Below are 27,051 nucleotides of genomic sequence, written 5' to 3'. Positions count from 1 at the left end.
ATAAATCAGCTTGCAGCTTGGCATTTGATATATTGCAGACTGAAAAATACCATCTCTATCGTAAAATTGCATCCAGACTTACTGTGTTCTTAGTGAGCGCAGGATTTGTCGAGCCAAGTGGCAGGTGTTACACTGGTGGTGTTCAATGTCAACTGGATGCTACTGAAACTCCATAGAGGGCACTTCTCTACAAAGTGCTTCTTCATGGCTTTTTCTTGTTCAAGCTGCAGGGCAAGTTGTCTTATTTCCCTTTTTTATGATAACAGATTCTAATCCATAAGTTGCTCATCATGACTCGCTGATAGTGTGGAAGGTCAAAAACAGGCAAAAAAAGAACTTACTTACAAGGAAAACAAGCAAACAAACAACAAGAAAAAAAAAACAGCACACCTGAACCTTTCCTCATAGCAGTGTTGCTTCGGGTTGTCCTGCTGTGGTAGGCTGTTTTTGCATCAGATATATCACACCAGATCATGACATTCTGAAGCTGAAAGATCAGTGACAAAGAAGAACATACAGGGCATGCAAGCATATTTATTTCATGCTTAGCCAGCTAGTTTATTCAGTAGTTCACTGTCAACTTTAACATTGGCAGCAAGGGTTTTTTTAAGCATCTGTAAAATCTCAGTGTACCAAATACCAAGGTATCTTATGGTTTAAATGCATTTAAAACTGAATGGCAGTGGAAACATTAGGAAAGAGGAAAACATTAGGTATCATTTTCCTTGTCTTTGGCTGAAGATGAAACCACTGTAAACACTGATATTCAGCATGTGTTTAATTCTGAGAATGGCCAAGCATGTATACTGAGATGATGTCATTTGAGTCTGTGATGCACAGATTGGATAACATCTGAGCCCACAAAGTCCATTCATTTGTCATATCCATGAACTTGTTTCATACCCTCCTCACTGCAGAAGTCAAGACATTTTGATCAAAAAGACTGGAGTCTTTTGGCATGTCATAAGTATTTGTGAAGTTCAGAAATCCAGATTCATCTGTTAAGTTTTGCTGAAAGTAATATTCATCAAAAGAAGCTTATTCCATATTTTGGTCTCAGAAAGTAAGCCTTTACTGGAAACCACTGTACTTCTCAGGCTGGTCAGTGTCTCTAATCATATTACCTGCAGAATGATGCATTCCACTACCTTAAAGCACCCAGACAATGTTGTTATTGGCCAATGGATTAATGAATTATAGAGGTTTTTCTCCTAGCAAAATTAAAATCTTAGATATCTAGCAAGCCTTTGGAAATGTGCCCTTTGATCATTCAAGATACCACCTTTTTCCTAGATCTGTCATTGGATCTGATGAACAGGATTGGAAGTTTGATGCAAACATGTAATAAACTGATCTGTATGTTGTGTTATCAGCTTGAAAAGGTGTCTAAACATAGGTGAAATTTACCACCTGACAAGATGAGGCATCGTACTTTGTCATCAATGATGAGAAGAGCAACAGTTTTAGATGTAAAATCCAATGATTACTCTTTGTATGATGGTTCTGAATATCCTGAAGCAGCACTGTAGCCATTATAATCATTCACATAAACTTATTATTGGACCAGCAATATTGCTCTTGCCAGTTAACACATAAAGGCTTCTTCAGACTTATAGTCAGAATACCCCAAACCTGTATAACTTTAAAAAGCTAGAAGATGCCACTTCAATGAAAAACACAGTTAATTACAGGAAATGTCAATTAAAAAAAAAACAACAGGTTTTGTAACTTACACTCCAGATTTCCGAAGTGGTTCTCAGAGGTTTTATTTCCATTTAGTCAGTGTCTTTCTGTACCCATTAACCTTTCCCACCCCACCCACCCCCTTAATGGTAAGAACATACAAAATGATTCAAAGCCAACATTGATCATAATGGTGAAGTATGAATCACTTGTGAAAGTGACTCAACCCCATATAAATGTCCACCACAGGACCAAAAAAGTACTAAAGTTGAGAGTGTTGTTCTACAGGCTTCTGCCTTATTTTAGCTTAATCAGTTTTGATTAGCTTCTTCTTCTAACACCCGTATGAATGAAAACTTACACTGTAATGTTGCAAATGTTGCATCTAAAAATGTACCTTAGACTGCGCTGCCTAATGAGATTGCAGGAAACAGACAAACAAGCATATGGATGTCTTTCTTGTTTATGTTCCAGAGCAACTATGACTCATGTTATCATGAAAAAAGACCTGTAACATCTTTTCTTACTTTGAACAAGTGAAAATGTAGATTCCTATATTTGGGAAGATCAACCTAGACATTCATCCTAAAAAAAAAAAAAAAAAATAAAAAATTAATCCAATGCATAATATCTTTAAAATATCCCTAAGAGGCAGATATCACACTTTATCAAATACATTTTATCAATTTTACGTAGCAGCTTTCATAAAATCCTTGTAAGCATTTTCTGGATAGTTCTGGGCATTTTAAAGTGGAGATATTGATATCAACCTTCTTCCCTTAAAATGTTGAGTCTTTTTAAGTAATTTATCATTTCTTCAATAAACATTAATCCTTGCAATAAGCAATATTTCTTTAAATTGAAGCTCTCCTGTCAGAAGTTTTTTGGTTATGTTCTTTTTTTTGTGGGTTTTTTTTTTGAGGGGGGAAGATAATAAAAACATACGTTGTTAACAGAAAAGAGTATCAACTTTCCCTGAAGAATCATTCCTCTTCATAGCTATGGTAATCTCATAGCATAGCCTAGTCTTATCAAAGCCTCTGCTAGTGTTATTCTCAGGAATTTTTTCACTGATATGTAATATTTCATATTAGTTGTTTCAAGCTTATAGAGATCACAAGATAAATTTCATAGTCATCTCAGAATTCCTGATGCCTCTAAAACTCTGACTTAGACTCAGCACAAGCCTGAGTGCAGGGCAAGCATGATTTTTAAAGTGAGTTAGCTGTGCAATGTCTACTCTTTTGCACAAATTTCAAACTGTTTCAATTTACTTTCTAATACACAGTGTGAAAAGTGTCAGTATTTTTGAGGATCATTCATGTACCCAGAACTTAAGGGTAGATATGTATGCATTGCCTTAACACAAGCTGGTCTTTCCTGGTAATTACTGCACTATGTTTGATCTCAATATCTTATACCTCTTGTCTTACATGACTGGCTATGACATAAGACAGGACTACTGTGGTTTAGCATTTTACTGCCACACATGAAATCCCACTATAATTAATTAGTGTTGTTATAGCAACACCTTTTATTACATTGTCTGACACTCAAGGGAGGGAGTGACACAGGGGTGAACTGTATGAGAAATCATTTTGTAAATTTCATTCTCAAACTCCCTGACTTCATTGCTTCTTGTTTTGTTTTGTTTTGTTAAAGTAATTTTTCCCCTCAAATTGGTTCCCTGCTGTATTGAAGCCATTGAGCAGTCAAATCTCAGCAGTAATCTTATATTGGTCTTGTTCATGTGAATCCTGAGGGTCTCATGCTAAAATTTGCTATCAAAAAGTACAAATGCAGCACATCTTTTATTTCAGAGTAGTTGTTTTTTATTATTATTATTTACAATGATTGCACACAGGATGGAAACTTCTTTCTATACTTCACTATCAGTAATGGATACCCCCCACTTACATAGAGAGTGTTAAAGAATAGAAGTTTTCTTTGAAATCAAAGCTTCTTTCCTATCAAAAGGTTATCACTGCACATCACTTGGTGCTGTGGAAAACTTTTTAACTCTTGTTCATTATTAGGAAGTAAATATTGCTTTGAATATTAAACAACACCAACAACAAAACACCAACCACACACACACACACAACCACACGCACACACACACAAAAGAAACAAAACCCAAACCCCTTCGCAGTTAAAGGACAGACTTTATACCAGTTTTGGTAAAGAAGGACCCATCCTTTTATTCAGGCCACCAAGGAATGATACACACCATTGAGTCACTGCTTTTAGCTGTTCAACAGAGCTTCATGTAAAGGAACGTTCTTCAGCTACCATGATTCTGCATATGTATTTCTGGGGTGAAAAAACATACCTCTGTGAATTATCTTTTCAGTGCTATAAAAGCCTCAGCATTGACTCAGCTGTAGGAGCAATCCTGTTGGGACAGGACAGTTCCTATCACCACAGCTCACATGAGTTGCTCAAGACCTTATTGCTAGCATAACAGTTTACACACTGTTAGAAGTAGGCAGTTCTAATCTAGGCACTTCCCTGTTCCCTTCCATCCTATATCCTACCCCCACACACACACACCAGTATATCAGTCTGTTCCTCCTTTCCGCTTGGAGCCAACACATTCAGGCAGCAGACTGCCAGCTCTGTGATCAGGATGAGTAATTTGGCTGTTGCTCATCTTCCCTGAAAAGGAATAGTTAGGAGCTCCTGCTGCTGCCTCTGCAGCATAGAGCAGTCCAGGTCTCACTCTGTGATGCTTTTGTGCCATTAGCAGGACAATGCAGCAAAATGAGAGAGGAAAGACAGTGTAAATGATCTAAAAAAAAAAAAAAGTGGCCATTAAGATTAAAAGAAAATAATATTTTAATATTTCATTATACATTTATTAGATATAAATAATGACCATTATTATGGTGATGATGTTCAATATAACAACATAATATTTGACAAGAGATAGTATGATTAAAGAAGTACCTATTCCATAGTTTACAGTGTAGAAACAAATTATCAGAAGTTCAGAAATGATTTTTTAAACTAATTCTCCCATAAGCCATTAAAATATAAAAAAAAAGATGCCATATTAATGCTTAAGAAAGAACAAAAACAAGCTAGTTTCTTCAGAGAAATCAACTGAGAGGCCAGAAAAGTCTAATCTAAAATGCTAAAGAGTCCTTGAAAGCAAGGATTCACACTCACAGTAACTGCTACCCTATAGATTCTTTTATTCCCTCTTTCTGGCCAAATGAATCTAAGTCTGAATTGTAGCACGGCTTCTACAAAGAAGTTAAGGTGATCTCCCCACCTGGTGTGTTATCTAGTGGTATAAGTCTGCTTCACTAAGCAACAACAGAGAACAAAGCAGCCTAGTGAAATTTCTGATCAAGATACAAAAATTAAAGGGTTCTTTCTCTTCCACTGGTGCTTCAAAGGAGAGTGGCAAATACTCTGGCACTTTAAAAGACATCATTCTGTGGCTCTTATATTATGAATATCCTGGGATCATCATGCAGAGCCAACTCCAATGGGATTTAGGCAGAGAAATACTTAATTTCTATATCCCAGGAAAACCCAGATGCTGAACTTAACCGTGTGATGATTTAAGAATTTCTGTGTATATATTTCCAGTGCCCAGAAAACATTAGATTTTCATTATAAGATGCCTACAGATGTCATACAGGGCTTTTCAGGATCACACTCTTCATTGTAAGTGTCTGCAGAGTAAGTCCTACTTCAGACACCTCAGCCCTTTTTTTAATATGGCCCTTAGGCACTTCTGAAAATTTTATGTTATATGTCAAAAGCTGACAAGAAAAAAAAAAAAAAAAAGGATGAACTGAATGGAGGCAGAAAGGTAAAGTAACAAAACAGTTTAACAGAAATGTCTCTTGGCTTTTTTTTTTTTTTTTTTTTTTTTTACAGTGTTGCTGAAAATGAAATTAATATAAGCAGGACTGAGATCCTGATCACATCTGATATGCCAATGAGCACAGCATCAGATAGTTATTTTTCCTGTACCTATATTGACCTATGTTGCATTCACCAGTGTGTTGTCATCATAAGTGCAGACACAAAGATGTGTGTTTCAATTAACAAACTACAGGTCTATTACATAACACCACATAAACAAATTCTTACTCTTGTCTGATCTTTAATTTGCCAGTGGAGAAATAAAATTACAGGGATATTAGCAGCTGGCTTTAGTTGTGTAGTTTATAAATGCAGCTGGATTTACTGTTTCTCCCTTAAGCTGTCTTAAAAATATCTTTATTAAAACTGGCCTTATTTAATGTTGTTTATATTGCATTACATAGAATGTGTCAACGGCAAATGCTCTTTCTAATGCCACTAAATACCAAAGAATGGAGAATATCTACCATATCAGTGGTCCTTTGAAGTGTGTAAACATGTAAGGGAGCATCACTGATGACAAGAAATTACAAACATGGTGATAGATGTCATAGCTCAGCAGGGAAATTTTCTTACTTCTCCAACAGATGATATAAAAAATTATGCATTTAAGAAAAATTGCAAGCTTGGTAAATCAACAGGACACAGCAATATGGGTAACACTTTTAAGGACAGAAACACACAGAAGAAATCAGAAGTACTGCTGAAGTTGTAATCTGTAGATAAAGGAAGGGATAGCACACACTAATTCTGGGCATTAGAGGTGGAGGTTTATACCCAAAAGAAACAAATCTGTATGCTCCTTTGAAGTGCATTTTAAACTGTCTTTTAAATCCTAATTTTAATTTTTCCTTCAACAGAATCTTCATGTGTACGTTATCAAATACAAGGGCAGGATATTTTATACATTTTGTTCTGTGAGCTTACAGATACCTACTTCAATAAAAGAAATAAAGCATCAAGACTAAAAACTTTTGATAAAGAGATGAGCTCCTCTGTTCCCAAACTCAAATATACATCATGTACTGTTGCTCCCTCTACAAGCACAAAGTTCATCTTGACAAGACCCAACTGTGGGATGTTGGCCTTTATAACGTGTGACAAATAATATCAATAATTCACAGTAATAAGCAGCAGAGAAACGAGGTTTTATGTGAAAGAGGTATTTCAAGTTTGCAGGAGTTGTTCTTTTTAATGAGACAGAGAAAAGAAAAAACTTCCATTGCTTCCTTTTTGAACACACCATGAAACTTTTACAAGGGATTCGTGTCACCTGCAGCTGACTGAGAATGGCAGTCCCCAAGACTTCCTACAAAGCTGACAGAAGATGGTCATCTCTGCAGAACAAGTTGAAATGCTCTCAGAACCCAAGTTCTGAGAACCCAGACCCTCCTTAGTGGTCTCCATAGCACTGCTATGGTCTACATCTCTCACCACTTCTCTCATGACTTCCACTGTGGGAAGAGTGCTCCCAAGATTTCTCATATGTTCCTACTCTTCTCCTTTCTGGGCCCTGTTCCATAATAGATCCTGAAGCTCAAACAATATTCTGATCTTCTTTCAGCAAGTCCACAGTCCTTCCACTCCTGTTCTTTCTAATGAAAAACATCCTCCAAATTTCTTTAAAAAACAATGGTCTTTCTTCATGCAGCATAGCTTCTTTAATGAAAAGAAGAAATGAATGTCAATATAATGACTAAATAAACACACAACTGAATTATTTTTAAACGTATGGAAAGAAAAATCATACTTATTATGTAAGTTACTAAGAAGTACTGAAAATAGTATGTGAGTGAATTTTAATAGTCTTGTTTTTCCTATTAAGTCAGAAAGAAAGCCTTTCAAACCTGGAGAACGATTAACAGAAGTTTATGCTCAAACCAAATTTAAAAGGATTTGTTTTCATTGTGAGAACCTTGGAGATTTTGGAAGGGCCAAAATCACATCCAATCAGAAAATCCATAGATAAACCTATTAAATCCATGGTAAACTCAAGTGGAAATATACCTCACTCTTGATATTCCTATTCTGTTCTGTTACTTATTAACAGAAACTGAAAAGAAGACTAAATCAGGTTGTAAAACTTAAGGACTACTTTCTAAGTCAGCTGCCTCCAAAGTGGGGTATGTGCACCCTCTGGGGTGTGCAAGGCAATCCATTGGGGTGAGGGAAGAAAGTGTTTTTGTACCATTAATAAGTGAAATGAAATATTTTTTTTTTTAGATAATGTTTATTTCATCCTTTTCATCTTTATCTTACCCATTTTTTAGTTTATATTTTTCCATATGTTTCAAAATATACATAATATATTAGTACATGGGCAGTGGTAGGCCCATTTTGGAGCCAGCTGGAACCAGCTCTGTCTGACAGAGTGTAGCCCCATGTCTCACCACAGAAAGGCCACACTTGTAACTCACCTTCCTGCTAGCAAAACTTTACTGTGTAAACCCAAGACACATGTGTATAATTTATAAATTAACAAATATACTTATACTGGGGGTGTATGCTCAACCTTTTTTGACTGATAGGAATGTGCAATCAAAAAAATTGGGAGACCACTGCTCTACAGTTTTTAGCTGAGGCTCTGTTATACTGTTTTCACATAGTGTCTGGTCAGCTTGAAGCTTGAGCAAGAGACATTTGGGCATTTGCTTGAGCTAATGTTCCTCACCTCTACATAGCTGATGTGAGCACCTCCATGAGCACCCTTATCTCATCCTCAGGCACTCTAAAGGACCGTGTTTCTTTTCGTTGACTACCAGACAGCTGTAAGATGTCTAGTTCAGGTGTTGACAGCTGCACAGTAGAGGTCTACAGCTGGGTTAGATGAGTCCTTCTGCTTGAATCCATCTGACACATATTCTCTATGCAGAAACTTTGATTCTTCTACATATATTAAGAGATAGAAGCATTTTCTGATGATGTCATATGTGACATACAGTATTCAGATTGGCTTTAAAACCTCTATTGTGGATAAAATGTCTCTGAAGGGATTCTTCTTTCAACTTCCTCCCTTCAGATTCATTTAGATTAATTAAATTTATTCCCTAAAAAAATTTGTACTTATTGACTTTCTGGTTCTTCTTTTTCACTTCAAACAACATCGTAATAGTAAGAAAAGGAGAGGTACACTGGCTGGAAACAGAAGAAAATAATTAAAATTCTATTAATCTAGTAATTTTAATTGCTGTATTCACAAAGGACTAATCAGCATACTCTCTGTCACTACCAGAAGTCTGTAATCATGAAGTTAATGACAAAAAACCCCAGGATTTAGTGAACATTATTGATTCACTACAGTTCTAAAACTGTTTACACAATATCACAGAAGTAACCATACAATGGTACAGCTATGTGTCTGTTGCTGATATTTTTCTCTACATACTAAATGGGCGCTGACGTATGAGTAGAATGCATTTCAGTTTGCAACATCGTGTTCCTTTGTCATATAAATATGTTTCTTTAATATTAATGCTTCAGAACACTTTAGTTTTTTTATAGTGGCTGACCTCTGCCTTCTGAAAAAGCATGTTAGGAGTGGCGAGTTGTTCTAGAGGAGTATCACAATTTGTTTCTTTGGTTTTGTTTATTTAGCACTTTCATTTCCTACCCACCATCTCTTTTTGAGGAAGCAAAAGAATGTAAATGGAGAGTTTTCTTCATTGCCTGTTTTTCCCATTGTTCTTCAAGCTGGAGGTAGGAATATGACGTATTCTAGGGATTCAGAGAATAGCATGCTGACCTGGCTCAGCATTTATGGCAAATGCTCAATTTCTTACATTTAAAACATTTTTTTCTTTTAGTAGTTTGATGTAAGAAACTCTGTCTGTCACCACTGGTTGTTCAGTAGCATGACTATGTCCAATGAGCCAAACCATCAAAACTATAACTGCTCTGTCATATAAATAGTAACTAGTTTTAAGGTCAATCATGATAAAATATTGTCCTAAAGGTAGACCATTTACTGAGATCCTGATAAAATGCCTGAAGCCCAAGATTGAAGACTATTATTGCACAATAAAAGTAACACCTCTATCCAGGGGGAAATATTTTTATACAGCTATAGCTCAGAAAAATCACGACCTCATTTATTACAATTTTCTGTTTCTTTCTTTAAAAATGAATGGTGTAAATCTTTCCTGGACAATTCTCTTAAACAGACTTGGTTGAATTATTCATTCTGAGTAATATTAGTTGTCAATTTAGACTTTTTTTTTTAATTCAAAAACCTCTGCAACCTGATCTGGAAATGAAATCTTGGCCTCAGTTAAATCAGTGGGAGGTTTACTATTTACTTCAAAAAGGCCGATCTTCAACTTTTAGATGTATGATCTGTTCAATATAAAATATCCTGTTGATGCATATGAGACTGAGGAGGTAAAGCTTCAGTCTTACCCTTAATTAGTTTCTCTTTTAAAGTGGTTTTTGTTGTTGTTGTTGTTTTTTTTCCTTTTAAAAATACCCTAAATTATATTAGTTTAATAACTCTTAAGTAATGGACTTAGTAAACTTAAGTAAACTTAAGTAAACTTAAACTTTAGTAAAACTCAACCTGACAAGTCCTCAGTCCACCATCACACAAATGTATTCAAGTAGAAACACATAAATTACTAGAGAAAAAAGAGTGAAAAGTACAGGTTAAAACCAGCTCTCCAGAGTCTACTTTTGATGCTTAAACAGCTATTGCGAATTAGTCAGAATTCTCTAAATTCTAGCAGATCAGCAAGAAAAGGTCAAATTTAAAAGCAAAGATCATCCGTAAAAGGAGTGTGATCATTAACAGCAAACAAAACCTAATCATTTTAATGCACCATTATCTAAAATGAAAAAAACTAAACCCCAAACTACACAAACATTAGAAAGAAGGAAACATTGCAGGCCGAAACAGAGGGGATTACCAACACGTTTGAGAACTTGATGCAAACTGGTCTATGTATGACACTCATTTTGTAACTTGTGATCCAGGAGATGACAAAGGGCAGAGAGAAAAGAAGTCGAGAGGTTATCTCTGGAAGTCAGAGAAGGGCAATTGTAATCTGTCTCCTTAACTAGACCATGATGTTGTGAATACAAACTTAAAAGTTATCTGGAATCTTCAAAGCAGCTGCCATATAGGACACTTTTAGAAATAATAACACCCCTCCACACCCCCCAAATAATCTTATTTCCTTTTAAGTAGATATTCAGAATTTCAGCTGGTGTATATTTCATTTGTAAAAAAGCAATTTTAATTTTCTAAAATACCTTTATTCAACCAGTTTCCCTAGGACATTAAATGTCAGCAACAGTCATATGAGCCATATCAAATTTTGTTTCACCCATTTGTTCTGTACAAAACATGCTAAGCTTTTGAGGTTTTGTTTTGTTTCATTCTGCAGTAAAAATACAGGTCCTGAAATATCACACTGAATTAATATGAATGGAAGAAATTATCTGCTTATGGTGAGGCACATTTGTAATTAAACTATTTTTTCTAATCCTGGAAATATTCTTAAAATTCATAGCTGTTTTAAATTTCTTCAGGTATTACTTTGCAAATTATTTGAAGTGTATTAAAAAAAAAATCCAACTGCAGCCATTTATATTTTTTAAAAAGATACAGATAAATTCACAAAAATATGTGATTTCTTGTAGAAAATTCTCTCAGTGAGGTTAAAGGCAAGGTTATAAGAACTTGACAATGGAGACCTAAAAACTAAAGAAACCACAGAAAACTTATGTATCTTTTTTCCCTTTAAATTAAGATGTATTATTTAAGAAAATAAAATACTACTTCAGCTTCATTTTTAAGGAATGGATGATTGGAGCATCTGTTCTTCCCATCAAGTTGAATCAGATGAAGGCAGATTCAGTACAGTGATATTTAGTGATGCAATGTTGCTTGTGGAAAAGCCCAACTCTAGACTTCAGAGCATAATTCGGTCTTGTGACCAAGCTGATAATCACTCGAACCAGAACATCTTGACTGCTGGTGCAGTGACAGTTTTGCAGCATTCAATAGGAGAAACCAGGTGATGACAGAAACCTTAACAGAAATCTGGTGCTTGCTCCAAACAAATCTTGGCAAACAAGTGTACTGGTTTCAGCTGGGATAGAGTTAACTTTCTCCTTAGTAGCTGGTACAGTGCTGTGTTTTGGATTTAGTATGAGAACAATGTTGATAACACAGGGATGATTCAGCTGTTGCTGGGCAGTGCTTACCCTAAGGCAAGGGCTCTTCAGTTCCCGTGCTCTGCCGGTGGGCAGGGGCACAAGGAGCCGGGAGGGAGCAGGGCCAGGACAGGTGACCCGAACCAGTCAAAGGGATATTCCATACCATAGAACATCATGTTTAGTATATAAAGCTGGGGGAGGAAGAAGGAAGGGAAGGGTGTTTGGAGTAACAGCATTTGCCTTCCCCAGTAATAATTACATGTGATTGAGCCCTGCTCTCCTGGAGATGACTGAGCACCTGCCTGCCCATGGGAAGTGGTGAATGAATTCCTTGTTTTGCTTCACTCGTGTGTGCAGCTTTTGCTTTACACATTAAACTGTCTTTACCCCAACCCAGAAGTTTTCTTACTGCTACTTCTGATTCTTTACCCAATCCCCAATGTGGGGCAGGGGGGGAGGGGACTGAGAAGCTGCATGGGGCTTATTTGCCAGCCAGGGTTAAACCAAGACAAGAAATGATCTTGAAAACTACGTATTTGATGATGGAAGCATTTGGGGCACACTACTTAAATAAGCACAAGTTCATTCAGCCTGTTTAGCTGCCAACTTTCAATTTAGCCATATGGGAGGTTTCCAGCTGAGACACTTAATAGCCCTAACCATTTGCTGTTCTAAAGAATGAACTTTTCATCTTGGCTTATCAAGACAACCATGAGGGTTATATAAGTGGATACTATTTTATTCCTATGGTCAAACTGTACTGCATCAAGTTGCTATTTTAGACACAAAATACACTATATTCTGAAGTAAAAATCCAATTCTTGGCTTTGAAGATGATGGTAATTATCTACCACTATAATGTGAAAACATATATATCATATCATGACAACATACACACTTATGGAAAAGCCAGAAGAAAGATTTCAGACTGAAAAAAACCTGACACCCTCACCCTCACCCTGGCTCCATACAGAAATTTTCAAGAAGATTTGAGTATTTCATTTAGCTATTTTTACATATCATAATATATTTTTTCTAATTCTGGCTTAGTATTTTTCTGTATTTTCATTAGTGAGTATCCAGTTACCACACACAGTAATTGAAAAAGCTCAGCATCTTCCAGAAAGGAACAAATTATTTGGTCTTCCCTTGGCGTGGGTAATTATATAGGGAGAAAGGTAAATATCCTTTCTGTCTTTAAATTATAAATTAATATGTTTACTAGCTTCTTTTAAATTTTGCGTTATTACTTTTTAATTCTTTCTGTAATTGCTCTTTTGCTACCTTTTCTGCTTCAGAGCTATATTGTTTGCAATATTCTGGCATTGTTCATGATTCTTGCAGTCAGCCTCAATTAAGAGAAAATCAGAAGTAAACAGGGAAACAAAGACACAAAGCATAGGATTAACCTGTAGAAATGTAGTGGTTTAGTAAGTGACACTTATAAAATAATTGACAGCATAACCAGTTCTGACACTGACACTTCCACTTTCATCAAACAGCCCCATTTTTCTCCATTGTCATTTTTAATGATTATTTAGATATTGCAAAGAGAAAGTGGCAAAGTAATGTGGTATTTTAAAAACAGCTGCTTCTTGCATCCTGCTTTGCTCACTTCAGTATTTTTTTAAGCCCCTATTTATTTCTCCTTAATATTTTGTCATATTCTTTCAACTATAAGATTAAATGTTTTATTCTGTAGGTCAAACAAAATTTGTTATTCATTACCCATTAAAAAATCCAAAACCTTGTATTCAGAATCAATGTGTATTTTTTATTTTAGGGCAGAGAAAGTTCCAGAAAATAACTTTTCAGTTGAGATTCATGTCATTCCCGTTTTAGCTGAGAACAAGCTGGTGCCTAGGCTAAGTTAGTTATCTAGGGCTTCTTGATAGTCATTGATAAATAGGCAACTCTAGAGAGCAATTCACCCCGTTACCTTAAACAGCTTACAAGGTCTGTTTTGTAATGGGATTAATTGCTCTGTCCTAGAGGTTTTTCCCAACAGCTAAAGAAGCTACTATCAACAGTGTCCTTCACCAATTTTACTCAAGACATGACTTCTTCAAAACGATAGTGACAAGCTAAGTGAAAGAGAAATAAATAAAAGAGAGAAAAGGAAATGCATTCATTAAGGTGGGGAAGGGGGAAGGGTTTTGTCAATTTTTCAATGCACTGTAATTTTCTGATTATTACTGTGGAAAAATATTCAAAGAATGATGGCACTTAAGTAATACTTTAAAAAAGTGATTTTAGAAGATGTCTTCACACCATTCCTGTTTCTGAAAAAAAATAAAATAAAATAATGCTTTCTGCAAACAAGAAATGAGCTGTATACTTAACTGTGTTATTTCTTTTTTTGCTTATATGCCTTTTTTCCCTTATGACACCTACATACACTTAACCTTAAGAAAAGCCCCAGGTTGAAACAGGAAAGAATTAGACATTTCCAGTGTTTACTTAAAATGGAAAAACACTTCCAGCACAGAAGGCAGAGCATCTAATATACTCTACTATACATCTGGCCTGAGGAAATGTAGCTAAACATAAATTATTCCATTGCATCAAAGTGGTTTTAGTTTAGATGTGAGTGAGGGCCATGAGGGGCTATATTATTGCTGCAGTTGCTAAGACATCACGAAAAGCAGAAGCAAATTATATTAGCAAACTGTGGATTAGGGATGGGTGAGCCAGTTTAAGAAAACAATTTGTATCTACCCTGGAGAAAGAAACCCTAGAGGAAGTTTATTAAGGCTGCAGTATTTAGGGGACTGATACATGCATGTTTCTCCTTATTTAATATGCTTTCCAGCAGGATAGAAAAACTCTTTTCTTCTCTCTTGAGGGAAAGAAACAAATTGTGTCTAATTAATTTGTTAATTAATGCTTCTCATTGACAGCATCATAGTCCTGGTCATGTATCATCTTATATCATTATTTTTATCTAAGACAAAAAGAAAGAAATTCTACTGGGACCAACAATACAACATGTTAATAAACATTGTTTTGAGAACATCATTCAAAAAGAAAGGAGGAAAGTGAAATAAGTTGTTTTGGTTTGATTGTCTTGTTATGTGTTCAGAAGGGTCCAGTAATTACATGTACTACTATAATTAAACTATATTTTTGTAACTGACTGAACACAGTGTCTAAAAAGTTAGTGAAATCCTATGATATAGTGAAATATAGCAGAGTAGAGAAATCAGCAACATTTTCTACATGTTTTTGCTGCACCATCACTGTCATATGACATTTATGCAGCATTGAAAGTCTGAGAGATACCTTGTTCCTCTTCATATCACAGCCTGAGACAAATGGAGCTGACTAGAGCATTGCAATTATCACTATTTAAATGACTCCCCCTCACCCCCCAAAAAATTAGTATACAAAATCAAAAGTCCTGGGCAATGGGATTTCAGTAAAAATTTTATATATATTTTGTCCAAAGCCTTATACATTTTGAATTAATTTGAAAAAAAAAAAGTTACAATTTCACACATGAAATTTTATATGAAATTAAGGAAGAAAGAGTTGCTGCTGGGATTATGAAATCACTAAAGAATGAGGTAAATAAGAAAAGAGGATTGTGTTGAAAACATCTGTATTAAAATACCAGGGAAGTTACACACAAAACACTTCAGGGCAATGCTGGATCTTATATTATTTAACATTTATTTAAGACCTATTTCAGGGAGAAGTTATAGACCCCTGGTACAACAGCTGGCTGTAAAAGTCAGTGATTCAGGATGAAAATATAAAGGGTTTTACTGACCAGACCAGCAAGCTTTTGAAACAGAAACAGAAGGAAAAGGTCCAATCTAATTTTTTTGAAAGCAGAGCTTGATCAGTCTACACAAAGGCTTATGTAATGCTGTTACCTGTTTTACCAGGGCCCTGGGGCTGATGACTCATATTGACTTTTCTAGACATTTACTTAGTCTTACTTAGAAAATACAGTCACCCAATCTGTTCCTCTTTCTGATTTACTGGAGAACTGAACACTCTGTGAGTGTTTATCTGCTCTCGTCATTCAGTATATCATAACAAAAGGATCTTAAAGTGTCAGCTTTTTAGTTGATGCAGAAAGGTGAAAAAAAAATCCATTTCATCCCTTTTAAGTGGCAATTAGGTAGAGGCCTCAAAAGAGGTTGACAGGGTAATGTTGCAAAAGTTAAACTTATCTTGAAATAGCAATTTGAATACAGAATATCACCAATAAATTCAGGGAGTGAGTTAAAGCTTGTCTTGTGCCAGAAGTGTAGGATAGTCATTAATTTTATGCCGCATGTGTCTTCCAAATATGCCTTTTTTTCTTTTCTTCAACAAAAAGGAAGAGGGAGGAGGCTGTGGTGGCACATAAAGAACTACATTTGCTGCTTTAATATGAAACCTGTCATAATACATGGTTGCCCGTAACAGGTAGGCAAATGTACCTGATTATTGAGAAGTCCCATCTCATGATTTTTCTCAAGGGTTCTTTTACACCCCTCTGTTAGCTCTCAGCTTAAATGCCAGTTAGCAGTTAGTTAAGGGGTTAGGAAGGTCTAAGTGACACAGAGGAAATTCTCCAGGAATTAAGGTAACAGCATTCCCAAGCAACAGCCACGTGACAGACCTCACAGGATACTCAGCGTTGCAGCCCACATTACGCTCACTGCTAGCATGGCGTAGCTGCTGTGAGACATGGACTGCTCTTTGTGTGGACATGTAGATGTTCTGCTGCAATACAGAAAGCTGTGAAACTAAAAAAGGAGAAAACATTGGGCAAAAGCTTTATAAGCCTGTACAGTATTTTACTGTGGCTTAGTGTTTCTCACCTTACCATCTGCTTTTTCCTTTTCTACCTTCTGATATTATGATAATTTATTTATAAAACAGCACAGTGCTAGAGTACCAGAGAGATATTCTCAAAACATTACTGCAGATAGGCAAAAGAGATTAATTTAGCTTTCCTTTGAGATACTGGGAGACTGAAAACATTGAAGTGCTGTACTACACAACCCCCCTTATGAACATTTATTTTAAAGGTTCACATGAACTCCCTAAGGCAATCTGGGAGGAAAAAACATAATGCTTGTGGAGATCTATGAAGTCTGTAGAGATTGCAGTGAAATAAAGCAGATGTGTGAAAAATTTTCTGGTTAGGAGTTATTCTAATAATGTATGCTTCTTACTTTATTATTTCTTCATATCTGCATCGTCCTTCTGTTTTGCACACCTCTACTTTCCTCACAGAGATACAGAAATTTGTTTCTACAAGAAAAAAAAAAAAAACCAACAACCAAGTGCTTTATAGATCATGAATGTAATTCTGACCTCACTTTATTTAAAAATTATGAGGCTTCTACAGGAAACAAGAAATTTTGGTTGGTAAAATAATTCAGTAGTTTGATATTTAGTTTTCCTTTCATTAGAAATTGAAACAAACAGGAAAATGTTGAATCTTCCATTATGGGGTGATGACCATGTCAGGCTGTTTGGTTGTTAACCTTGCAAACTTGGATGTGGTAGTCCTTGTGATCCTGACAGGTGGGACATAACAGTCCCTATGTTTCAGGAGTACAAGCCCTGGAAACACCAACAGGATAACATTCACAACAATTTCTAACAGGATTCACAGGAACAGCCTATCTGACTGACTGACTTGGAAGCCTGAGTTTTGCTGAAGTTGGCAAGCTGGTGAGAAACACTGGAAATTTACTTGGCAGGAACTGCTTGTAAACATATATTGGTTGGATCTCTGGCTTATACTGTTTGACTTTTGCCTAATGTTCTGACTTCCTTAAACTAAAGAATTTTGGCAAAACCATACTTTGTAATTAATTCAGGACCTCATGATTATTTAGTTGCCCAGTCTTTCTTCTTTTAGAGAGTAGACGATCCTGCCTTCTTGTGTCCAACCCCATACACAACAGGGTAATATCAGGAGGAGTGATGGCAGCCTGAGGACCAATCTGTTATGACTGGATTTATCCCAGATGCCTTTCACTTTGAATAAATGAGACTACTGGGTTCATGGATGAAGCCAACTCCATTGTAACAATTCTCAAATAGACACAAACACTTCAGTGAGGAAGAAGCTTTCTGCAATTTCTGGAGATCAGTGAGCATCACCTCTTCGAAAGCAGGATCTGTCACTGACTCTTCCATAAATACCATCTGTACTATAGATTTAATGACATTAGGAAAGCAGTTGCTTGCTCCTGAATTCTGAAGGATCTGCAATACAAAACTTCTGAGTGTCTGTTATGTAACTTGTTAAAACAGAAAAATAAGTGACTTTTAAAAGAAGTGACTTTTTTTTTAAAAAAAAAAAGAGCAAATCATCAGAAAATAATCTGGTAAATTTCAGATCAGTCCATTTAACCCTAATATATGTCAAATGTTAGAAAATGTGGTTAGTAGTCAAATTAGTAGAGAAACACAAAATCAGGGAGAAGTATGATCATGAGAAATGAACAAAAGAGCTATCTTTCAGAAAGAAAGCATGTTTCACAAATTTATTAGAATTATTTTAAATTAATCAAGAGGCACAATGAGTTTATTCATGTGGATTTAGTGTACAGAGATCTTTTATACTAGGCTTTTAAAGAAATTAAGCTGTCTCAAAATAGTAGGAAAAAATCCTCTCATGCATTAGGAGAGAAAATAAATTGTAAGAATAAACTGTTATTTAATCAATGAAAGGTGACAACCAGTCTCAGGTATCTGTGCTGTTACTTGTGTTATTCAGAATATTCTAAAAGGTAGGAATAATGGGGTAAAAAATCTTGCTGATGACACAAAATTTGTATGAGGAAAAAAATATTTCTGATTGAAAAGTTACAACTGGACATCACAACACTTACTGGCTAGGTTGTTAGAAGGCAGAATAAATTCCGTATCTGTAAAAGCAATGTAATAGTTATGAAAAGGAGATCAAGGCTCACATAATTTTAATGCTACTTGCTAGCTACTGGGAATCACAAGTTGTCAAAGATAATGAACAGAGTTTGTTTGGTCAGTGTTGTTTGAGAATCTGATGCAACCATTTTGGGGTGTGTTAATGATACTTCTCTGGAGCAGGCAGAAATGATATGGTACAAGAGAATGTGAAGAAAAAGCATGAGAAACAAATAAGATACAGATAGATAAAAGGAGAATAGGGAAGTACTTTGAAAGTGGGAGATTCTAGAAGAAACTAATGCAATGTCAGAAAAACAGAAAATAAATATTGCAGCCCTCAGTACTTTTGTGTCATCAGTAGAGGTTTTGGAGAATGAAAGTATAAGTGAATTTTAAAAGGGATTAGACAAATTAATGAGGCATAAGACAATCAAGGTATTTTAAAAACAACAATTTGGATATAATTTCTAAGGTAGGCAGCCCTTAACAGATGATTATTGGAAGCTGAGAAGGTATGCCAGAGAGTTATTATTTGTTATCTGGTTTTTAGTTTAGGATAAAAATGGAACTGCCAACTAATTTATCAGAGTGGCTTTTATATTCTAATGTAATAAAATGTCTAAAAATCCTTCACCTTGACTTTTATTTTTGCACCCAGGAAATCACTGTGAAATTACACTATATATATCTGTCCCTCTGTTTGCAAAAAATAAATGTGAATTCTTCACTAAAAATATGTTTTAAAATCCACAGTTTATAGGCAAACTTAATAGATAAGCTTGTAAGAAAATATCCACCAGAGGCTTTATATCACTTTAGTTATATTTTCATATTTTTTTTGTTTGTAGTAAGAAAATTATTTCTGTCATAGATTTTATATAAAATTTGTTAAAAATATAAAGTTGGGACATATGCAAGTGGTGGGTTTTATGGAAGTGGTAGGTTTTATGGAACCGCAGTACTTATGGAATGTTTATTTTGAATTACATCATTGCAAAATTTTAAATTAGTAGTTTAAATTTATCTTTGATAAGAAGGAAAAATTTAAAAAGCTAATTTCTTATAAAGCAATTGCTTTAAAGCAATACAACTTTTTAAAGTTTAACTGAAGCCCAGATATTTTTCTACAATATTTGCAGTTAATAGGAATACTCCCCTGTAGGAAAAAACCCTAGAACATTCAGCTTATCTTTAGCAGAAATAATAAATTAATATATTAGATACATACTTTCTGAAAGATTATTTAATTACTTAGGTTGCAAGTCTATGTCAACATATTAAAAAACTGGATTTTATTGCACATCTATTGCACTTACAGCTAAAGATTCTTCTTTTCCCTAAGTTTATTACTAAATTTCAAAATTTCCAGCTGTGAATATTATTTGATTTGATTAATTATATACAATTAATGCTCCTTTATAATAATTATAATTGTATGTATAGCTATGAGTATAATTATATTTGTAAGTATATGTAACAATAATCTTATATTATACCAACTACATTTATAATTACATATTATATAGGATATCAAAGAAATATTTTTGTTTCCCAGAAAATTCAAAGACTGAATTTGGGTTTATGTTAATTTTATTTTATTTTGCCTAAGTTGTGTAGTATAGGCAGACATGGTTTTTTGATATGAAATAGTCCAGCTCTTTGTAAGAAAATTCTGAAAAATACAATACTAACAGAGACACTGTTTTCATATGTGTCTTCTGCAAGATCATACTGAAGTTTGAAGTAATTTTGATATGTCAATGCATTTCAGGTTTTTACAAAAATGTGCCATCATCCAGAGTGCTTGTATTTACCTGAAAAATACTCTGTTGTTAGAGAACTAATTTAGAGACAGGCTCTTTTTTCCAGTATATTATGCCTAAAATAGGCTTCTTATAAAATTCATATTTAGAGGCTTAAGATAAAAAAAAAAATCACATTATTTGTGGTGTGATACAATACCCAGGATATATACACACTCTTTTATGAAGGACATTTTATATAACTAGTCAAAATAACTCCAGAAACAAGCAATGTGATTTCCTGTCCGATGGCCTCAGAAGTAGGTCTCTGAATATCGCTTCACGCTGTTGTGTATAGAAACAAACTTACTGGGATACCTGAGACCTAAAGGGGCTCCATAGTCTTCCCAACAGAAGACAGAGGTCATGTAAATAACAGAGGAATCTTGTTCCTCAGGTAGACTTGAAAGTTGAATGCAGAACTGTACTGCACATATCTTATTAAATACCAGTGAAGATCTTTCAAGTCATGAACACTAAAAAACTTTGAAATCAGGCCATTTCTTTCTGCCTTTAAACCTTAAATCTTGTAAGATAGCAGAAATAAAACATGATGGAATCTGGGCTGCTGGCTTTCTTGTTCAGAGACCTGTTCTGCAGTCACCTCACCGATGAGGTGGCAAGGAGATAGTGTGATCAGCAGTACATCCCTACAGAAGCCATGTCCTTTAATGGCTTCCCTGCCTTCAGACAACCCATGAAGCCCATCGCCCTTGCTAGCATTATTCTTTTCAAGAATTCAACATATGGCTTTTCAAGGCATAATCCCTAGTGTCTTTCTGTTCCTGATGAGTAAGCCTTTCATTTTTGTTTCAGTAAATTTACATTTCCATTTTCTGAGGATGTAAATGTTTTACAGAAATTGTAATACACAGTAAAATAATGTTGGTTTTACATCACAGACTCCTTGTGACTTCTTTTATTGTATTTTAATGGTGTTCATTTTGTATCTTTTTCAGTTACCACTTTATGTAAATAAAACTTATGGCAAACTGATGATTTTTTGCAAGAATTACTGTAATTTAAGGAAAGGAATTTTTGATAATGAAATTATTATTTTATGTTCATCTTTAAACAAGGAATTCTATCAATTTTTTTATCTGCACATCACCACAAACACACACTCATGTGCATATGTATATACATATACAGATCCATACACAGGCATATAGATCTATGGAAATGAAAACTGGAAAAAGTAATGTATAAAATGTGTTAGATATTTTCCCTATGTACTTCCAGTGTCCCAGATGAAATATTTTTCCCTTCACATCATTCTTTTTATAATGCAAGCATATCAGGATCTCTAACCATAGCCCAATGTATAAATGTCATAGAATTTGTCATTGTGATGAGCTTTCTTCATGATTGAAATAACATTTGCCAGAATACCCTTTAATTGCTATATTGTGAGAAATGAAAACCTAAGCTAAACTAAGCATGTTTTCTTTTCACTTCCCCTAATGTAAAACAGTAAAGAAACTAAATTTAAATAGTAATCCTCAACTCAGACTTGGTGCCTTCACCTGTATTTTAAGTGTGATCATTTCAACAGTAATTAAAAAGAAATGCCTTCTCCATATTGTCGTGTATGACACTAAAAAAACTATCAGAAGTCCCAGAATAAAGGGCATAATTTTCACCTTGTTTTCAGCTTAGAAGACACAGAATGAGAGAAAACGTGACCTCAAAATACTTGTATGCTAAGCATCTTACACCTCAGATGTAAAACCTGTGTGATGATTGTAGGGAACTGTTTTCATATTTACTTTTTAGTTTTCTGAACAGCTTTTTGTGTGCAGTTCCTGTCTAACTTTTCTGATATCTATATTTTTAATTTAATATTTTTTTCTTTTTTATTCAAACGCTTTTACTGCATGTATAAATGCTATTTATTCACGGCATAGCTATGTGAAATGTGCATGAATGCTTTGTAAAAAACATAAATAAATGAACTTCTAAAGGATACATAATTTAAAAAAAAAAAACAACTTAAATTACTCATTAATTGTCTCATCTGATGATGTTCTTTCTACTTAAGAGACACTGTGCAAACAGTGGAACCGAGGGACTATAAAAACTGTGTTAGTGTCCATTAACACAGTGCATCCCCTGGAAGTCTAAAGAAGACATCTGGAGTGCAGCAAGGAAATGACCCAATGAAGATCACAAATCAGACCAGCAGAGCAACTTTTGTGAATTCTTATGCATGCAAAATATCTATGATATTGATATCAAAATGCATTTAAGGCAACAAAATAACTTCAAACCCACCTTTTAATGACTCATTTAGGAAAAAAGTGAAAGAAACGTAAATCTTTAAAATCACTTTAACATAACTAGGGAAAACAAACTACTAGGCTATAGTAAGAACTGCCATAATGAAACAGTATTAATGTTATTTGTCTTCCCTAATTGCTCATTTGTATACTTAAATACATTTATATTTCTCTTAAATTTAACTTTAAAATTATATGACTCGCAATGATTGGTGTGGAGGAATAATTGCTGAATTCTGCTATTATTTTCACTCTTAGATAAAGAACACATAGGAAACCTGAAATTCATTTTATTATATTTTTAAGCCAGAATAATAACTGTAGTAGTACTTTGCATACATTGTGGAGGCATATTCATTTTTCAAGCTGACTATAAAATTTTACTGTAGTAGATATTAAAAAACCTCTGAATTTTTAGGACCTGTTGGTCTTAAAAAGCACCACTACCAATGGTGCTTAAAAAGATAAGAATAATGAATTAAACACCTGTTTGGCTTTTTTTGTGTGTCCCTGATGGTGGGTGGTGGCAGATTGGGTTTTTTTTCAGAAGAAAATAGCCTGCTTGGCAACAACAATAACACCTTTTAACACCGAAGTCTGGAAAAGGTTAATTCTGATAAAAGCTAGCCATTTTATGGAAAGACCACATTAACAGCACAATTGCTAAGTGCTTTTGCTTCTGAAAGCATGATTACAACAACCAAAGATACTAAATAAAGAAGCCCAAACCCAGAACTACTAAAGCATAGACTGCAGAAAATAAGTACTTATTTTTTTTTCTCACTGCATGTGTATTTCACAGTGTACTACACGCTTCCTTAGGGTACTGTTAAAGCTGCTTCAGGGATAATGTTTGTGGGCCACTGTGACCCATGCTAAATTTACTATGCAAACTCAATTTGAAAGGCATGAGGCACCTTCACTATAGATTTCAAAATGAATTAGCATAATAAATACAGTATAGGCTTCAAATCTGCCTTTTAGGGGAGTATGACAGATTTGAAGCCATTTCTACAGGAAGTCTGCTCTGAATAATCAGAAATGCTCAGGAGCTCAAATTTGAGGTCATAGGAGGACATATAATAGCTGAAGGTAATGAATAAAGAGAAAGAAAATCTGTCTGTATCCTTCAGTTATTTCACAGATTAAAAAATTTTAATGATGCATTCTTCATGATTTATGCTTTTAATTGCGATGGGTTCCTTGGTCCATGGAAATCAATAAAAACTTTACCGCTGACTTCAATGCAGCCAGATTTTCAGAGTATCCTAGGTTATGACATTTTGTTTGGGATCTTTGCCAACATTTGCAGGACCCAGATGGTGATTACACAGAAGGATTAACTTTTAATCTGATTTTCTTTATGATTCTTCATGAGAAACAATGCAAGATACACAGAAACAACATCAAGGGTCATATTGATGTTTATTTTCCTGAGGAAGTCAGTCTTGTATCATCACCAAATTTGTCCCAATCCAGAGTCTTTTCAGTAGTTTGTAATTTCAACCAAATAATGCAATTACAAGGGTTTAAAAGCAGTGAAAATCAGCAAGGAAATACAGGAAAGTGAAGATTTTGCATAATGAACATGCTGGAAAAACTGACACAGCATGGGGATGTACACAGATATCAACATTCACACTATTTCAATCCTCACATATAAATAGGAAATCATGCTTCACAGTTTCCTCTGCTTATAGTACTGTTTGGGTTTAGCTGATGACACATCAAGATTTTTCACTATGAAAAGATATATTTGCATTTTTTTCCTGTAACTAGCAGAACTATGAGATTTTGTGATTTTTTCACGATACTTCATTCTACATTCCTAGCAAAATATATAAAAGAGTTTGTAAAATATAACTTTTTCCTTGAGATGTCTAGTCTTGCCAATCATGACATATAATCAAGGCAACAAGACAAAGATTCATTGCATCTAACCTAGATGTCTTAAAAAGATAGGGTAAATTTCCCTTTGAAGATGCCCAGCCCTCCATTGCTAGAAATTATTTTGAGATTAAAGATTAAAGCCATTTTGAGTGCAGATTTGAAGATAGATGTTCAGTAAATTTTTTCAAATTTGTAAATGATTTTATGTCTAAACCTTCTGTGAAAGCAATAGAAGTAATTAAGTGTAATCTGATAATGTAAAATGTGTATCTGATCTGCATCTTTAAATACCCAAATATCTTTTCATACCTACATTATAACTTTCTCAGTATTATCTTTGCTTGACCTCTGTTTAACTTTTATTTATAGCCAATTAATTGTCTTTGTTTTGCTCCACACTAAAGAACTAAATTTTGTTTTGTAAGATTTTGTAAGATTGTTAAATTGCATGCTGAGGTACATTTTTGAAATGCAATATTGACTTATGTATTTGAAATTCACACCACTGATTAGCTGTGCAATTCAGATTTTGCTTTTGGCAAATGAAGGTAACTTTCAGGAATTTTATCACTAGTAATCTTGATCACTGCAGCATTGACAGGAAGCAAGCACAATGTAGGCATGAAAACAGTTGAAGTGAACACACTTAAGAACGGGAATTAATATTAAATGCTTTACAGTGTTGTCTCACCCCTGTTTTGGTACAAACAACAAGGAATATCTGAAGATGAGTTATATGTTTTTCACTGGATAAGAATAAAACACGAAGTACATGAAGCACATTAAAGGAAATTTTCAGTGGCACAGGGAAAGCCAAACAGACCCCTTATTTTCGGTGGCAATCTGGAGATAAAGATCTGTGACAGGCTTTTGGAAAGCTCCCCCAAAACACAGAACCCACTCATCTTTCTGAAGTAGAGAAAAAAACCCATAGAATAGCTGTGCTTTTCAGATATATTTTTTGTTTGTTTCTTTGACAGTGATTGATAATGCTGAGCAGCTTTGTTCTGTGTCATCAGCACGATTTATATAGTACAGTGACAGTATTACACCTTTTGAGGTACACAACAAAATATCAGTTTCTCACAGTACACATCTTACAAGCTGGAAATAAACTAACACTTGAACAGCTTGAACTCAGATGGTGGGTGAAAATGCTGGTGTCATGGCTTAACCCCAGCTGATAACAAAGTACCACACAGCCACTCGCTTGCTCCCCCCTTCATCCAGAGGGATGGGGATGGGAACCAGAAAGGAATGTAAAAGTCGAGGGTTGTAATAAGAACAATTTAATAATTGAAATAAAATAAAACAAAGACCAAAAAAACCAACAAACCAATAATAATAATTATAATAATAATGACAACATTAACAGTTATAAATGAAAAGGAGGGAGAAGGGAAGAGGAATGAAATCCAAAGGGAAGGGAGAAGAGAAAGAAAGTGATGGACAATACAACTGTGTATAACTTACCTCCTGCTGACTGATGATCAGTGAGTCCCTGAGCAATGACTAGCAGCCCCAGCCAACACCCGTCCCCCTGCCCTCAGTTTATAAACTCAGCATGACATCCCATGGTATGGAATACCTCTTTAGCCAGTTTAGGTCACCTGTCCTGGCTGTGTCCCCTCCCAGTTTCCTGTGCCCCTCCAGCCCTCTCACTGACAGGGCCTGAGAAACTGAAAAGTCCTTGACTTAGTATAAACATGACCCAGCAACAACTAAAAAACACCAGTGTGCTGTCAGCATTGTTCTCACACCAAATACAAAACACAGCACTGCACCAGCTACTAATAAGAAAAAAAAAAAAAAAAAATCTATCCCAGCTGAAACTGGGACAGATGGAAAATATTTTTTTTCCAATATTGATTTCATTTGGGACCTCAGCAGTGGAAAGTCTTGGTTCTTTTTCTTAGCTACAGGAGCCAGGCAGCTAAGTAGAAAACAATCTATTACTTGTCCTAACACAGTATGTTTCAATGGAACAGCTTTTTTCTTGCTACCCTTTCCTACCCCAAGATAATAGACAGATCTTACGCTTTCTTTAGCTTCCCAATTGAAAGAAGTGTAAAAAATCCTTTTCAGTGTCTTTCAGTCAGGCCTCAGTCTTCTTGTCATTCAGCTTCTGCTTTATGTCTCTTTCTGAAATACTTTTGTGGTAATCTCTATAAAGAAGTCAGGCTGAGGAGTATTATCAATGGAGTTGACAATTCCTCCTTATATGTGAACACTCATGAGTATTTTAGTTTATTTTGTTACTTTAACACAAAGTAGATGTTTTCCTATTGTATGCCTGCCACAAAATTTCATGTAAAGACATCTCTAGCACTATCAACCTCACCATGTCATGTTGATCAGTTAGGTATGGCAAGAGATGTTCTTCTGATTTAGTTTGACTGACTTATGAAGACCCACCTATAGTGATTTTTGTCACTGTCCTCCCACTAAGTTGTGATATTTGAATAAATGAGTTCTGT

This window comes from Falco biarmicus, chromosome 2 (genome assembly GCF_023638135.1).
Source record: "Falco biarmicus isolate bFalBia1 chromosome 2, bFalBia1.pri, whole genome shotgun sequence".
NCBI classification, from domain to species: domain Eukaryota; kingdom Metazoa; phylum Chordata; class Aves; order Falconiformes; family Falconidae; genus Falco; species Falco biarmicus.
This window is presented reverse-complemented; position numbering follows the sequence as displayed.